Source organism: Protopterus annectens, chromosome 10.part0 (assembly GCF_019279795.1).
Source record: "Protopterus annectens isolate FY-2018-M chromosome 10.part0, PAN1.0, whole genome shotgun sequence".
NCBI classification, from domain to species: Eukaryota; Metazoa; Chordata; order Ceratodontiformes; family Protopteridae; genus Protopterus; species Protopterus annectens.
The window spans coordinates 477773605-477791351 of NC_056744.1; the positions used below are offsets into that span (position 1 = coordinate 477773605).

A 17747-nucleotide genomic window follows, 5' to 3' on the forward strand; every position below is an offset into this window, starting at 1 on the left:
CAGTAAACAAATGTTAAATAAATTAATTATGCAGTTGGCTGTCAGCCTTTCTTTCTGTGTCTCAGCATGTCTGCTCAGTCCACTGATGCTCTATGGATTATCCACTCCTTAAAACTCCAATTATTTCAGGTCTATAGCATAACGTCCCCCCTCCACACACACACACACACACACACACACACACACACACACACACACACACACACACACACACACACACACACACACACACACATTAACTATCTCACCCTCATTCATTACTGTTTTAACTACTGCGGTTCTTGTAGTTATCACAGTCATATAGATCCTTGCCACAGGTGGAGGCCTGACAAACAGCCTTACTTGAAGAGCTTTGCAAACCTCCCCTAGGCTAGACTGACTCCACCTCCTCAGAAACACTGATGTACCGGGTAGAAAAGTGGTGTCAGCCCATGTGGCCGTGCCACCTTATAGTTCTTTCTTGCTAAAGTGCTAGCACTGTATCTCACCTTATGGCAGTGTCTGTTACACTGGTGCTTCTGCCTAAGGCTTCAAGAGCTGGCCAAATAACTACCCCATTGAAGGCGTTCTTATTTCTTTACTTGTTGTTAAGTACAGCCTGTTGCTGCTGCTAGAGAATGTTAACAGTGCACATGTATGATGTCTGACCTGCCTAACGTATCCATACAAGTGCATGTAAACACCACATTCCTCAGAGATTTCCATCTTCAGTGAGTAGTTTATCTGAGGTCCTTCTATGGTACGTTCACATATTGTCTACATGATATTTAGTAAGAAACCCCTGAAGAGAAGGAAGTTAACTCTTCAGACCTACACAGACAAAGCAAGAGTTAGGGTTTCTCTCAAGTCAGGCCATTAAGTTGACTGACTCACAGCAGTCATCCTCAAAATGTCCTTCTGAAAAACATAAAAAAAAAAATTAAAAAAAAAAACACACACACAGAAAAACACAGAAAAGCAGGTCCACTGAGAGGAGAACAGACAGGAGAATGAATATGTCACTTAAGTCACAGCTGGCCTCTTTACTCCTGATTGCAACAGAACCAGAGATGTACCTCCAGCCCATGGCTCTAATGTCTGCTATCCAAAGCCTCTGGCAATGTCCTTCAAAAGGTCTCCATGCCTTCATCTTAGTGCACATCTTCCTAGGTTGGAGATACTGATTTCATGGTTGGGACACCACCTCCCATGTGACCTTACTCTGATGACGGTTTCATTATCATGTCAGAGTAAGAAGACATCATCCTCATCATGTTAGTCACAATGGATGCCCAAAACTGTAAAGGGCATGACCTATTGGGCCCACTAGAATCATTATTTAAATGTGGCCTCCAATTATCCCTCTGCACAAGGGCAGGTCATCCACAGATCCAGGTAACTACTGACTCATACATCTGACGTGTCTCATATGTAAAGCCATATGAGGAATTATCATATGATAACTAATGACAATGGAAACCTTCAGACACTGGATCTAACCCAGTTTGTTTTCATCAAGGGCAGGTCATGCCTGCCCAGTCTGGTGAACTTCTTTGAGAAGGTCATAAAAGCAATGGCCAAAGGCAAAACTATGCAAACTGCCTACCACTACCTGGCCAACACATTCAACACAATTCCCCACCCCTGCATTGTAGATAAGCTCATAAGACTAGATATAAACCCCCACATCACCCACTGAATAGCCATCTGGCTCAAAGATAGGACCCAACAATTCAAGATAGGGGAGTCTACATCTACAAAAAGGCCAGTTACTAGCAGAGTTCCTTAGGATTCAGTGTTAGGGAAACTTCTTTTTGGCATCTGCAGCTAGGACCAACACCAATGCTTGCTGGCTGACCAAGTCTGCAGATGATTGTAAACTAGATACAGTAACAGAATCCCCCAAAGTCACAATGCCAGAATCATGGCCTAAAACTCAAGAAATGTATAAAGGTAACCTATAGTAAGCCGGTCATCCTGGGTAATTACTTCATTGATAAAACACCCCTGAGAGCAGACCCTATGGTCAGTGATTTAGGCATGCATGTGGACAGTGACTTGGCCTTTGACCATCATGTGTCCACAGTAGTAATATGGTGATAAACCTTCTGACATGAATACTTTTGTATTCACAGTCGTCTAATATGTTGCGAAAGACAGATGATACAAGTAAAGCTCCTCAAAGCAATTTTTTAGCCCAGATGCGCTTCTCACTACAACAGCCCATTGCAGTGAGAGAGAGAAGCAGAGGGAGAAGTGTGAGCAGAAAACGAGGAAGAAATGGAATGGAAGACAAGAATGGCTACAGGAAGCTGTACTCCAAGGTCGGATAGAAACAAGAAACTGAGGAAATGACTCTTCTTAGTATAGATCTGCCAGGAAATGAATGGACAAATGTATTAAATGTATCTGATTACATCTTAAATATTAATCAGAAGCAATTGTTAGTGAAAGGCCTCTCATTCGTACCTGCTGCATCTGAAGATTTAACTGAACTGCTAACTGACTTAAGACTCTTTGCTAGATCCTTAGATTTGAAACTTTTATATAAAAATAATACACCTACTGATTTGTTGCTTAAACGTGCCAGTACTTTTGTACCACATAGAGCTCCTATTGTCAAAGCATTTACCAACATGTGTGAACAAGACATTTATGATGCTTTTTTTACACAGAAAACTAAATGTTATTTTAATCTTACTTATGGTGAAAGACATGCATTAATTTCATTAATTACGAATGACAACCTGATTATTAAACCTGCAGATAAGGGTGGTATGATTGTATTAATGAACACCTCTCAGTATGTTAGCAGTATGAATGATTTTTTATCTGACGGTCAGACATTCACTCTGGTAAATATTTCATATGTTAACAAAATTATTGCTACAGTGAAAAGTTTGTTGTATGAACTTTTGATGGAAACTAGCATTAATTCTGAAACATATAATTATTTGTATTTGGCTAATCCTGCCATCCCTTTTATATATGGCCTTCCTAAAATCCATAAGTCAATAATTACACTACCTATGAGACCCACAGTTTCTGGCAGTAAATGGATTACTGTGTCCATCTCTAAATATCTTGATAAACAATAAGCCCCCCCTTTTACGATTTAGTCACAGTTACACTAAAGATACAGGTAACTTTCTGCTTTCCTTAAGGGAATGGTGTATAAATAATGAAGCTAATGATGTTTGTCTTGCAGCTATGGATATGAGTTCACTTTTTACTGTGATTCCAAATTCTTATGGTGTTGAAGCAGTTAGAGAGTTTCTCACTACACATAGTGGGTTCCTTTCATCTAATATTCAATTAATGTGTCAGATGCTAGAATGTGTCTTAGACAACAATATATTCAGTTTTGGGGATAATTATTACCATCAAAAACAAGGGGGTGTGATGGGGACTCCTGTCACTAATACTTATGTGAACATGGTATTAACCAGATGGGAAGAAGAACGTATTTATCTAGATGCTTCAGCTAATTTTAGGAATACTAATTTGGTTTTATACAAACGTTTTGTGGATGATATTTTCCTTCTGTGGAATAACAGTGATGACCAGCTTGTTATTTATAAAAACTATTTAGAATCCACTACTGATTTCCTTTTGTTTGAACTGAAGCATTCTTTTGAATCTAAATGTTTTCTTGACATTGCTATATTTAAAGATAATGACACATTAGCCACAGCTATACATCGGAAAAATGTACAGCCAAGTATGTCCACTCTACAAGCATGCATCCTAGGCACACATTTAAAGGCGTAGTGAAGAGTCAGTTCATGAAAGGCAGTAGGCTTAGTGCAAAGGATGATACGTTTGTTAAAGAAATGTATGAGATAGGAAAAGATTTTGTTAGTAGGGGTTATAACTTAAATGTTATTGAACAAACTATGAAAGAAGTTAATTCTACGAGGAACACTGTGGCTAAACCATATATTCATATACTGAATGATGTATCTACTAGCTGTAAAATTAATTATAATAGAACTAATCGTGTAATGAAATACAACAGACATACAGACATCATACAGAGAATTATTAGGAAAAATTGGACTATTTTAACATCTAATCAAGAAGTTCATGAAGTATTAGGTACTAGTCCAAGTTTTACATTTAAGAGAGAAAATAATCTCAAACAACTATTATGCTATGTAGTTGTTGTCTTTCGGCTTTTCCCGGTTAGGGGTCGCCACAGCAGGACTCCGGTCCGCTAATGATTGGCAGTAGATTTTCACGAACGCCGAGGTGCCAGCTCAACGTTCAACCTTCAACGAAGGCACACCCATTTATGCATGTCCTTCAAACGCCCACCCAACCGCGGGGAACTATTATGCTATAAAGATGTTAATATGAAAAGGGGTGTTAAGACATCTATGGTAAGAGTAGGGACCGTGCCTTGTCTGAATTGTGTGCACTGTGTTGATATTAATACAGAATAATTCTTTATACATCCTTTAAGTGGCAAACCATTTGAATTTAGAGCTATAGGAACCTGCAATGCAGCTAATATAGTTTATTTTGCAAACTGCACACAATGTAGTAGATTTTATATAGGAAAGACCAATCAAAAATTAAAAGAATTAGTTCACATTTACCAGACATACGGAGAAATACTGTAACTCATGCTCTGGCTAAACATGTATACAGCAATGATTCTACACATAAATTTAAATTTAGAATTTTACAAGTAATTAATCAGAACTCTAAGGGTGGTGACCTTGTGAATAAAACCTAGTTAAGTGAATACAAATGGATTAATTTTTTTCGAGCCGGCCATCTTCCAGGTTTAAATTCTGCTGTCAGTATCACACCTATTTTAAAATAAAGATATGAAATTATTTGAGCTTTTAAATGTTTATTTTTTATTGTATTTTTATAGCTACATTTATATACATTTGTATTTATAAAGGTATGTTTCATTTATTATATGTTTAAGAGACAGGGCACTTTAATTCAGTTTATTTAATTAATTGATTATGTGAGTGGATTGGTTGGGTTTGTTTTTTAAAGATGAAGTAATTTATGCTGTTGATTTTATGCATTGAGAAAGAGTTCTACTTGAAAGCTTTGTGTGTTCTACTTGACCATTAAAACTTTGCGGTGAATACCTGGATTTTTGTGCTTTTGTTCCATAGTAGTAAGGAAATAATTGTATGTTGTACAATGAAGATGTTACTGTACCATTGTACTCGGTCCTCATTAGATCAATCACTTGGGTACAATGTCCCCCTTCAGTATTGTTGCAATTAACATTTTACCTTAAATGAAGACAAGACACTTCTTCCTCTCTTTCAGTGGTATTTATTATACACGTGTGGGAGCCTGATATAAAGTACCAGGGAGACTCCCCAAACAAAGGAATGCATAAGCTTATATGTTGGTGATACTGCTGACAGTACAAAAATATAAACTAGACCAATTAAATTAGTACAAAAGACAATTAACCAATCAGTGGTTTACCCGTAGGTTTAAAGCAGTTCACATTACTACATCTCTAGGCAGAGAAAGAAAATTGGATATACTTCCATATAAGGCACATTTCCTACTTTCAAGCAGGCTCCTGTTTTTCAATACTTTTTCACTATTCACAGTTTACTCAGAGTTCGCAGTACAAAGTCCATCTTAATGCATGCAGATTGTCACATACTCAATTTCCTTAAACACATTCTTTGGCCATTCATATTCTACAATCCCCCATTTGATGCTGTGTAAGCATCAACATTTAGTCTATCATACATTTGCCCTAACATAACCATGTGGCTGGTTCCTTCAACATTGTCACACATTTTTGTTTCATCATCCATATTTATGACTGCAGGCATATAAAACTTTGGCACCTTTTTAGTAGTCTTAAAAGACATTAATTTCAAAATCAATGCTTTGATTAAAAAAGTACAGTTTTGTACCTACCATAAATGTAGATGTTCGAGGATCCCATTGCTGCAGTCCTTACTATTGGGTATAGTCCGCATCCAGTCGGCCCGAATACCAGAGTATAAGGCTGACGTCGGTCAAGGCGCATTAGACTGACGTCAGTACGTCAGGGTACTAATGCGCATGACCGACGTCATATCCTCAGTCTTTTCTTGCCCCAGATGTCAGAAGACCCTAAAAAGACAAGGCCCAAAATACCTGCACCAAAAAACATGCACAATATATACAAGAATATATACAAAAAATATAAGCATGTAACCTCACCTACACAACCACCCGTAAACACAGAGGGGAAGGAGGGAGGGTAAATTGGACTGCAGCAATGGGATCCTCGAACATCTACATTTATGGTAGGTACAAAACTGTACTATGTTCTTCGTTCCCCATTGCTGCAGTCCTTACTATTGGGTAGAATCCCAAAGCAGAGGTAAGGGAGGCTGGCAAATCATAAAGAAGCAGGAGCTGACAACATGCCTTGCAAAACAGCTGTGGCAAAACCAGCCCTAGACTTAGAGTAGATAGGAAGGTGATAATGCTTAGAGAAAGTATGCACTGAACTCCAAGTAGCTGCTTCCAAAATATCCTTAGTTGCCACCCCCCTTAGAAATGCTGTTGAAGTGGCAGTAGCCCTAGTGGAATGAGGCCTAATCCCAGCTGGAATCTCCTTGCCATGATGGGCATAACAAAATGCAATGCAAAAGCCAATCCACCTAGAAATAGTCTGTTTTGACACAGGCTTGCCCTGTGAACTCAAAGCAAAAGAAACAAACAACTGCTGAGACTGCCTGAAATCCTTAGTCCTGCTTAAATAATAACGCAATTGCCTGTGTACATCTAAAGTGTGCAAAATCTTTTCCCCTTTATTTTGGGGGTCTGCATAAAAAGTAGGCAAATGAATAGTCTGGTTTAAAGCCACACTAGAAACCACCTTAGGCATAAAAGAAGGATTAGTACGTAATGATACCCTATCCTTATGGAAAATCAAAAATGGTTCTACTGCCATAAGGGCCTGCAACTCAGACACCCTTCTTGCAGAAGTAATAGCCAGCAGAAAAGCAGTCTTCCATGACAAGTATTTCAATTCAGCAGTAGCCGCAGGCTCAAAAGGTTGTAGAGTAAGTTTTTCCAACACAAAATTGAGATCCCAAGCAGGAGTAGGAGCTCTACGTGGGGGTCTTATATTCTTTGCCCCTCTAAGAAACTGCTTGAACAAAGGATGCGAAAACAATGGTGGGTCACAATCATAGTGAGCTGAAATTGCTGCAGCATGAATCTTAATGGAAGAGAAGGACAAACCTTTGTCCAATAACTCAGTAAGGTATTGAAGAGCCACACTCAAATTAGGCTCAGACACCTGCAAATTCTTTGCTGTACTCCAAAATAAAAATCTCTTCCATTTTTCTGCGTACACTTTCCTTGTACTAGGTCTTCTAGCTTCCATAATCACATTTAAAACTTGTTGAGGAAGTTGAGACCTGCTGTGTTTCAACACAGAATATGCCAGGCTGTTAGATGAAGAGAGTGAAGCTTGACATTGAGCAGATGACCATCCTTCTGAGATAACAGATGAGGAATCAGAGGTAAAGGCCATGGAGGCTTCCTTACCAGACTCCGTAGTAGTGGGTACCAGTGTTGTCGAGGCCAATCTGGAGCTATCAAAATCATCCTTGGCCTGTCTTGTCTGACCTTTAATAGTACCTTTGGAAGAAGAGGCAGAGGAGGAAAGGCATACACATGAAGGTTTTTCCAACTGAAAGACAGAGCATCCACTTTCCAAGCTGTGTGATGAAACCCCTTTGTGCAATACTGTGGCAGCTGGTGGTTTAGTGGAGAAGCGAACAGATCTATGTCTGGAGTTCCCCATGACACTGTCAATTTTTGAAATACTTGAAGATCCAGTTTCCACTCGTGGGGATCCATGATTTGTCTGCTTAACACATCTGCTAAGGAGTTCTGTGCTCCCGGCAGAAACCTTGCCTGAAGAGTTAGTTGCAAGCTTAGCGCAGTCTCCCATAAAATCATTGCTTGCCTGCATAGAGGATAAGAATGTGTTCCCCCTTGCTTGTTGATGTACCACATGACAGTTGTGTTGTCTGTTAGAATCAACACCTGCCCTGGAAGAAGTAACTCCTTGAAAGCCATTAATGCAAACTGGACTGCTAACATCTCCTTCATGTTGATATGTAGATGCTGTAGTCTGGCAGGCCACTTGTCTTGTATCCACTTTCCATTTAGATGAGCTCCCCATGCAATGTCCGAGGCATCTGTCGTTAAAACCTGACTCGCCTCTGGCCGGGTCACAGAGAGTCCCTTGTTTAGGTGACATTCCTGAGCCCACCACAAAAATTCTTTTTGAAGGCAAGGTATTATTTGAATGACAGTGTCCAAATCCTGGCAGTGCTGTGTCCATACATTTTTGAGATACCATTGTAGCTTCCTCATATGCAGTTTGGCATTGGGAAGCACCAGAATACAAGATGCCATGAACCCTAATGCTTGAAGGACTGTCCTTGCAGTCAGCACGGACTGATGAGATAGTTGATGGAAGTAAAGTGATAGACTCTTTTGTTTGTCCGGGGTTAAAAAGGCCATCTGGGCTGCTGTATTCAGTCTCACACCCAGAAAGCACATGTCTTGAGAGGGTACTAGACTGGACTTTATTTCGCTCACAGAATACCCTAGGCATCTTAGCACTGCTATAACATGTTCCAGATGCTGTAGAAGGTCTTCCTTTTCTTGAGCCAGAATCAGGCAGTCGTCCAAGTAAGGATAGATTTGAATTCCTTGAAGCCTGAAGTAAGCTATCACTGGAGCCAGAACCTTTGTGAATACTCTGGGCGCAGTAGATAAGCCAAAGGGCAATGCAGAGAACTGATAATGAGAATTTCCAGCTCGAAACCGCAGATACTTCCTGCAACTTAGCCTTATAGGCACATGAAGGTAAGCTTCCTTGAGATCTAAAGTCACCATCCAGTGATCTTTGCCCAGCAGAGGTAAAAGCTGTTGTAACGTCAACATCTTGAACTTGGGAATGTCCAGATAAGTGTTGAGGAGAGATAAATCCAAAATTGGTCTCCACGTGTTCCCCTTCTTTGGTACTAGGAACAGGCGAGAATAAAATCCTAGGCCCCTTTCTGATACAGGGACTGGCTGAATGGCCCCTATCTGGAGTAACTGAGAAACTTGCTTGTGAGCCTCTTTTCTTTGTGGAGGAGGAACGTCTGGCATGCCTTTGAAAGGGGGCATTGTATGGAAATAAAATCTGTAACCGTGGTGAATGATATCCAACACCCAGTTGTCTTGAGTAATTAAATCCCAATTTTCTTTGAAAAGAGACAGTCTTCCTCCCAAAGGAGCTGCCAGACGGAATCTACTGGCAGCTGAAAAGACAGGTCATTGGGTCTGTTTACGAAAGGACTGACCCCTGCCCTCACCAGAAGTCTGAGCAGGTGAACACGCTGTTCTAGGCCTAAAAGAACCTTGAGCCCTGCCCCTACCACGTCTAGACCTACCCCTAGACTGGGAATCATAAGCAGGATATGTCCACCCCTTAGCAGGCCAATTTCTACTAAACTTTGGTGGCTGCACCTGCAAAAATCTTTAACAGTTTGCATAGACTTAGCTTTGTCCTCCATTTTCTTTAAAACTGCTTCCACAGGCGATCCAAACAACACATCAGACTGTAAAGGAGCATCCAAAATCCTTGTCTTAACATGCTCAGCTAAATTCTGATCCTTCAACCAGGCATGCCTGCGAAGAACAGAACTAGTAGCAGCCACCCTCGAGGAGGCCTGTACAGCATCAAAACCACATTGCAAAGAATGCTTACCCACTTGTTCAGACACATGAACCAAATCCAGCAACTCTTTACACTCAATACCTTCCGCCAAAGCATCCACCTTAGATTTCAATTGTGAAAGGAGATCATTCTGATATTTTAGCATGTGAAACTGACAATTCAATGCTCTCATGGCTAGAGTGGAAGAAGTATACACTTTCTTTCCCCACCTATCCAAAGCCCTTGCCTCTTTATCAGTGGGAACAGGATTTTTAATCACAGAAGCTTTAACACCTTTAGGCCCTTGAGAAATAGTTTCTGGGTCCGCCCTAGGACTCTTAAACAAATACTTATGAGCTTCGGGCACCCTATAATACCTATCAGGCTTAACAGGAGCAGGAGGCAAAGAGTCAGGGTTCAGGAAGCCTCTGCAAAACATCTTCCACCACATTCAACACAGGAGGAATAGCTAAGGGCCTATGCTGGGGTAAAACAAGAATTCCCTAAGCCTTTTCCTGGAATCAGAGTAATCCTGGCCTTCCCATTTAAAGTGCTCCCTCATGGAATGCAGAGTCTCTGAAAATGAGAAATCCTCAGGAGGAGAAGCTGTAGGAGTGGAATCATCCACATCAGAATCAGAATAAGTAGGATACTCCTGCAAGTCTTCCGCAGAAGACTCTGAAGCCTCTGAACACTGTTCAAAACTATCAAACTCCTGTTCCACCCTAGGCCTCTTATCAGGCGGGGCATAGAACCTCTAATCATAGTAATCAAATCTTCTGCCATTTTAAGCATATGTTTCTTAGGAACAGAACCCGAAATGCTAGGAGAAGCCCCCACTGAAGCTGAACTAGGCCTACCTCTCAAAGAAGTTTTGGCAACAGAAGGAGAGGCTCTAACTACCTTGGGAAGAGAGGGAAGAACAGTCACCTGAGAAGCCCCCTCAGCCTGGCCTACCTCCTGAGAAGGCACATCCTGTAACAGTAAAGTTTCGGCCTGGGACTCCATGGAAACTCCTGGCAAAACCTCTGGCTCCACTGAGCCTTCTAAAGAACCGACGTCCGGGACTGCCGGTTCTTCAACCCTAGGTTTCGCTGTTTTGTCCTTGCGCTTCTTGGACGAAGCGGGCGTCGGAGCATCCGACGGCATTTTATAATTGCAACGCTTCCCAAACACTAACCTGGCACAGTCTAACCTCCTCTTAATAGTGCGTTTGTTAAACCTAGCACAAGAGCGGCAACCAACAACGTCGTGCTCAGGCCCTAAACAAGGTATACACAAGGTATGGTAATCCCTATGAGGTATCTGTTTCCCACAAGAAATACAGTTATTCACTTTTTCTGACATCCGGTAAAATACTGAGGCAAGAAAAACCAAAATGTTCCCAACGGGTACTTAGCCAACTCTGTTTCGGTCTGAAACTCCGGTTTCGGAAATATTTCAGAACGCCAACCTGCACTCGCAAAACTGCTTCTGCATCGGACCATGCGGCAAAAAAGACTGAGGATATGACGTCGGTCATGCGCATTAGTACCCTGACGTACTGACGTCAGTCTAATGCGCCTTGACTGACGTCAGCCTTATACTCTGGTATTCGGGCCGACTGGATGCGGACTATACCCAATAGTAAGGACTGCAGCAATGGGGAACGAAGAACATCACAACAAGAAAAGCAATAAGAGCTAATACTGCGATTAAAAAAAATAACTTCAATAGTCCACCTCCCCAACCTGAGAACAGGTTGGTTAACCATGCCTACGTTGAGTTATCGGCCTCCTTGGCCTTAGAGAGTTCGGAGACTCTCTGAATGAGTTTGAGATGACTTTCAATTTCGTGCTGATTGTCAGGAATAAACGTACAACACTCCTCCTGGATTAAAGTGCAAGTTCCTCCTTTCGCCACTAGGGTGAAATCCAGAACCATACGGTTTTGGAGGACTACAGCTCTCATAGCAGTCAGTTTATCAGTCACTAGTTTTAAAGCAGAAAATGTGACATTGCTTAATACTTCAAGCAATTTGGACAGTTTTCTCAGTTCCCAAATTGATTTTACTGCTCCGTATGCTGGAATTATACCAGCCCACGATATGACGTCATCACCCAAGTCCGTATGAGATAGTCCTTTGTTGCCAGCATGAGCTAAGTCATGTTGATAAATCCATGAAGCGTCAATTTGGCCTACCAGATTGGCAGGCTTTTTAATCTCTCGAACATTCCAAATTTTTCCTTGAGGTAAAGCAGACGTATGTCGGATGGCTGGGACGAAATAACCTAAGAAACAGCTACCAGACCATTTTCCTGGTAGCCTAGCAATTTTCCACCTTAGTGGTGATATTACTGTCTGTATAACCTTGTTCAGAATGAAACACCTTCTTATCGATGACTCCCAGCTGTTGATATAAAACGGAATTATTTCTTACCTCTTCGTATGTTTTATGCACCAGTTCACAAAATGAATCGTAGGTTGGGTTACAGTAGGAGGAGTCATTATTACACCTGTAGGGAACTGTCACATTGCAAAAACTCCATCTTACCTTGACTTTACCAAATTTCTGAAAACGCACAGTTCCATTTTGGCGGTTAAACAAATGTAATGCTATCCTGTCTTTTGAAGTGACATTTGAAGTGCCATAGATCAGATTCGTCCAGGTTTCATTAGCCCCTAAAGGGACTATACTTAGCATCAATCCCCCATAAACAGTAGGTAAAGCAGTACAGATACAACAGTTAAGAGAGATTGAGGGATGATGCATAGGCAAATTTAATAGCTTGGTAGGTGTTGAAAGGTGGATGACAAACAGCTCGCTTGGTGTGATGCGTCGATGGAGCAGGAAATAAAAACGGCCACATTAAAAATAACAGTACAACAAGAATGACCACCAAAATGGCTGTCCAATATTTTTGTGGAAATGGTTGTTGAGTCTGCGTAGTATCAGGAGCTTTGAGTTTTCCAAAAGGGTAAATGTTAGGCATCGTCAGGTAAGCTCTACTTCTAGTACGAGTAGCAATGGGAGGAGAATCTGGAATTGAAAATGATAAAAGCTGTTGGTCTTCGGACGGCACAACTTTTTTGACGTGTGAAATGTGTATCCAGGTTGGAGATCCTTGCAGTTGCATAGCAGATGACGTTGTCAGAAGAAAGTACAGTTGTGTACACTTACCATAAATGTAGATGTTCGAGTGTATTCACTGTTGCAGTCATTACATTTGGGTAATCCTGCTGGCAGGTTGCCCTCAGTCGGCCTGAATTCCAAAGTCCTGGGTCCTGCAGCAGCTGCTGTCGCCCTTTCCCTGATGTCAGGTCGTCAGGGATATAAAAGATGCGGCCGATGCCATTTTCTTTTGTTTTTCTTGCCCCAGATGTCAGGTGCCCCCTAAAAGGGTAGCCAAAATTTATATATATATATATATATATATATATATATATATATATATAAATACATACACCAATATAAACTTTACCTTCATCTACAAGCAAATACACCACATAGGTTGTATAAATCAGAGAAGGAAAGATAGGTTCCATCCGAAGAAAAGGGGGAAGGCGGGTGGGTAACCGGGACTGCAACAGTGAATACACTCGAACATCTACATTTATGGTAAGTGTACATAACTGTACTATGTTCTTCGTGTTTCACTGTTGCAGTCATTACATTTGGGTAGAGTCCCAAAGCTATGGATGGGAGGCTGGAGCTAAACAGCATTAGGAGCGGCTATGAGGCCCTGCAGAACTGCAGTGGCAAAGCCTGCCCTGGATTTAGAGTAGAGTGGCAGATGATAGTGCTTTGTAAAGGTGTGCACTGAACTCCAAGTAGCAGCCTCTAAAATGTCCTTAGTTGGTACTCCCCTCAGAAAGGCTGCTGAAGTGGCTGCAGCTCTGGTTGAATGTGGCCTAATGCCCTTAGGCACTGGCTTGCCATGGTGTAAGTAGCAGAAATGAATGCAGTGGCCTATCCACTTTGAAATAGTCTGCTTTGAGATAGCCTTTTCTTGTGATCCTGCAGCATATGCCACTAGTAATTGCTCTGTCTATCTGAAAACTTTGGTTCTGTCCAAGGAGAATCTAAGCTGTCTGTGTACGTCCAAAGAATGGAGAATTCTCTCCTCTTGTTCTGTGGATTTGGATAAAAAGTTGGCAGGTGAATAGTTTGGTTAAGAGCCACACTGGACACCACCTTAGGCATAAATGTTGGGTTTGTCCTCAGAGAGACCCTGTCTGAATAAAAAATGATAAAAGGTTCCACAGCCAAGAGTGCCTGAAGCTCTGAAACTCGTTTTGCAGAAGTTATTGCTAGAAGCAGAGCTGTTTTCCAAGATAAAAACTTTATATCAGCAGTAGCAGCTGGTTCAAAAGGAGGCAGGGTGAGTTTTTCCAAGACATAGTTGAGGTCCGATGCAGGCATTGGTGATCTCCTTGGAAGCCTTAAATTTTTGGCTCCTCTGAGGTACTGTTTTAATAAGGGATGAGAAAAGACTGGTGGCTCTGTATTGTAATGAGCTGAAATGGCAGAGGCATGAATTTTAATAGATGAAAAGGATAGGCCTTTGTCCAGCATCTCAGTTAAGTATTGCAAAATCTGAGGAATATTTGGCACAGCTGTATCAGTTCCTTGTGCCTGGTTCCAAGCACAGAATCTCTTCCATTTTCCAGCATAAGATTTTCTAGTACTAGGCCTTCTGGCCTCCAAAATGACATCCATCACAGCTTTACTGAGAGGTGTGTTTTGTATGACTACATTATCCGCCATGCTGCCAGGTTTAAAGTCCTGAGTTGGCTGTGCAGGATCTGATTGTTTTGCTGGGACAGTAGATGAGGTATTTGAGGTAAGGTCCAAGCTGGGCATCGAGACAAGGTATTTAGGATTGGAAACCAGTACTGGCGGGGCCAGTCTGGGGCAATCAGTATCATTTTTGGCTTCTCATGTCTGACCTTTAGGAGTACCATGGGGAGGAGAGGCAGTGGGAGAAAGGCATATACTGATAGGTTTTTCCAGCTGAAAGATAGGGCGTCCACTTTCCATGCTTGTCTGTGATAAGTCCTTGTGCAGAATCTTTTTAGTTGGTAGTTGTGAGGGGAGGCAACTAGATCTATGTCCAGGCATCCCCATTTCCTTGTAATCATGCTGAAGACTTGTGGATCCAGCTGCCACTCGTGGGGATCCATAAGGTTTCTGCTTAGTTAGTCTGCCAGAGTATTTTTCCTTCCTGGCAGGAATTGCGCCTGCAGATGTACTTGGTAAGTTAATGTTGTGTCCCACAAAGTCATGGCTAGTCTGCAAAGGGGGTAAGAATGTGTGCACCCCTGCTTGTTTATATACCACATGACTGTGGTGTTGTCTGTCTTTATCAGTAGTTGTCCCAGATGAAGTAGGTCCTTGAAAGCTGTCAGGGCATTCTGAACAGCTAGCATCTCTTTTTGATTGATATGTAGACGCATTTGGGTTGAGGACCATATGCCCTGAATGCATCTTCCTGCCATGTGGGCCCCCCAGGCATAATCTGATGCGTCCATTGTTAGTGTCTGCCTGGCTGGGGGTAATGTGAATGGCTGTCCCTTGTTTTGGTGACAAGCCTTTGCCCACCATCAAAACTCCTGTTGTAGGCAGGGAATGAGAGTAATCATTGTTTCCAGGCTATGGCAATGTTGAGTCCAAACACTTTTTAGGTACCATTGAAGTTTCCTCATATGCAGTCTTGCATATGGAATTAGTAGGATGCAGGATGCCATGAAGCCCAAAGCCTGCAGAATTTTTCTTGCAGATAACTGGGCCTTTGTTGCCAACATTTTGAAATAGGTAGTCAGTTGCCTTTGGCGTGAGATAAGCCATCTGGGCAGTTGTATTTAAGCTTGCACCCAGGAATATTATCTCTTGAGAGGGTACTAGTTTTTATTTCTTTTCGTTGACTGTGTACCCTAGGCATGTTAGAAGTCTTTTCACAAACGCCAGATGCTGTAGAAGAATGTCCTTGTTCTCTGCTTGAATTAGACAGTCATCCAAGTAAGGATATATTTGTATTCCTCTTTGTCTGCAGAATGCAATTACTGGTGCCAGGCACTTTGTAAAGACCCTGGGCGCAGTAGATAAGCCAAAGGGCAGTGCAGAGAATTGGTAATGCATTAAGCCAGCCTTGAATTTGAGGTATCTTCTGCATAATTGTCTGATTGGGACATGCAGGTATGCCTCTTTTAGGTCTAGAGTTACCAGCCAAGCGTCCTTGCCCAGCATGGGCAGAAGCTGCTGCAAAGTCATCATCTTGAATTTTGGTATATCCAGGAATGTGTTCAGAATAGATAGGTCCAGTATTGGTCTCCAGGTCTTGTCCTTTCCGGGTACCAAGAACAGTCTTGAGTAAAATCCTTGTTCCTGCTCTTGCTCTGGTACTTGTTGAATGGCCCCCATGTCCTTGAGGGATGAGACTTGTTTTTGTGCCTCTGCCCATTGATTTTTTGGCAGATCTGGCCCGCCGTTTTCCTTTGGCAGGATATGGAAATGGAACTTGTACACTTGTGACACGATATTTAGAACCCACTTGTCCTGGGTTATAATGTGCCAATTTTGAGAAAAAAGTGCTAATTTTCCCCCTAAGGGTGCTGCCAGCAGGGGGGAAGTCATTGGGACTGTTTCCTGTATGGCTGTGATTTGTCTTCTCCAACTTTGGAGGTAGAAGACCCCCCATTGCTTTGGCCTGTAGGATCCTTGCGTCTGGGATCTGCCTCTAGGGCATCTGGATCTGCCCCTTTGAGGTCTGTCTGACACAGGAAAGGACCAATACTTTGTAGGCCAGTGTCTGCTAAACCTAGGTGGTTGTACTTGTAAAAAATCTTTGACAGTTTGCATAGATTTAGCTTTGTCCTCCATTTTCTTTAACACCTCCTCTGCCTTAACACCAAACAAAGTATCATGCTGTAAAGGTGCATCTAATAATTTAACCTTGACATGATCAGGCAGATTTTGTTCCTTTAACCAAGCATGCCTCCTAATTACAGAACCCGTAACTGCGGCCCTGCAGGAGGCCTCCAAAGAATCAAAGCCACATTGCAAAGTATGCTTTCCAACTTGTTCAGCTGCATGCAATAAATCCTGCATTTCCTTGTTTTCTGCACATTCAGAGTTTAATAACATTTTCTGTTTAAGCAATGCCATGACATGTTGCTGATATTTAAGCATATGAAACTGAGAGTTTAAGGCCCTTATAGCCAAGGTAGCAGAAGTGTAAACCTTTTTTCCCCATCTATCCAGTGCCCTAGAATCTCTGACAGAAGGGGTAGGGTTTTTTGCAGCGGAAGCCAAGCCTTAACTCCTTTGGGACCCTGTGAAATAGTTTCTGGGTCAGCAGCAGGGTTTTTAAAAATGAATTTATGAGAGTCAGGAACCATGTAATATCTGTCAGGCTTAACAGGAGCTGGAGGTAAGGAGTCAGGGGTAAGACTAGTCTCCGAAAACACATTATCTACAATATCTAACACAGGTGGAATGGCTAGTGGCCTGTGTTGGGGTAGTAATAGGAAATCCCTGAGCCTCTTTTTAGATTCTGAAAAATCTTGGTTCTCCCAGCGGAAATGCTCCCTCATGGTATGCAAGGTTTCCCCAAAAGAATAGTCCTCTGGAGGAGAAGCTGAAGGTATAGATTCTTCAGCATCAGAATCCTCATAGGGGGGGAAGAGAATATTCCTGATCAGAAGAGGAATCAGAAGAAATAGAAACCTGATGTGAAGATGCATAGTCAGTCTCTTGCCTAGGCCTCTTATCATGAGGGGGATGGGAACCCCTGATCAAGGTAATTAAGTCTTCGGCCATTTTGAAAATCTGTTTTTTGGGCATAGAGGCCTGTCCACGTGGCTCTTGAGTTTGTTTCTTTGCTTTAGAAGGTGCTTTAGTCTTTGCCTTTGAAGCTGAGGTTGGTTTAATGTAAAGATGTTTAGGTCTGAATACACCCTCAGAAGCCAGTGCCTGCTCAGCGGCTCCGGACCCATCTGAAGGAATAGTATCCGAGGCTCCAATACCTTGAGTTTCCAGCGGCATAGCCGACTACACGTGGGAGTCGGTAGC

General features: G+C 42.0%; 1 protein-coding gene across 2 annotated transcripts in view; it reads right to left on the reverse strand.

Moving 5' to 3' along the window:
- Positions 1–17747, reverse strand: part of LOC122813194 (fizzy-related protein homolog) — an 806647-nt gene that overhangs the window by 657700 nt on the left and 131200 nt on the right. The gene's annotated exons all lie outside the window — the stretch shown is intronic.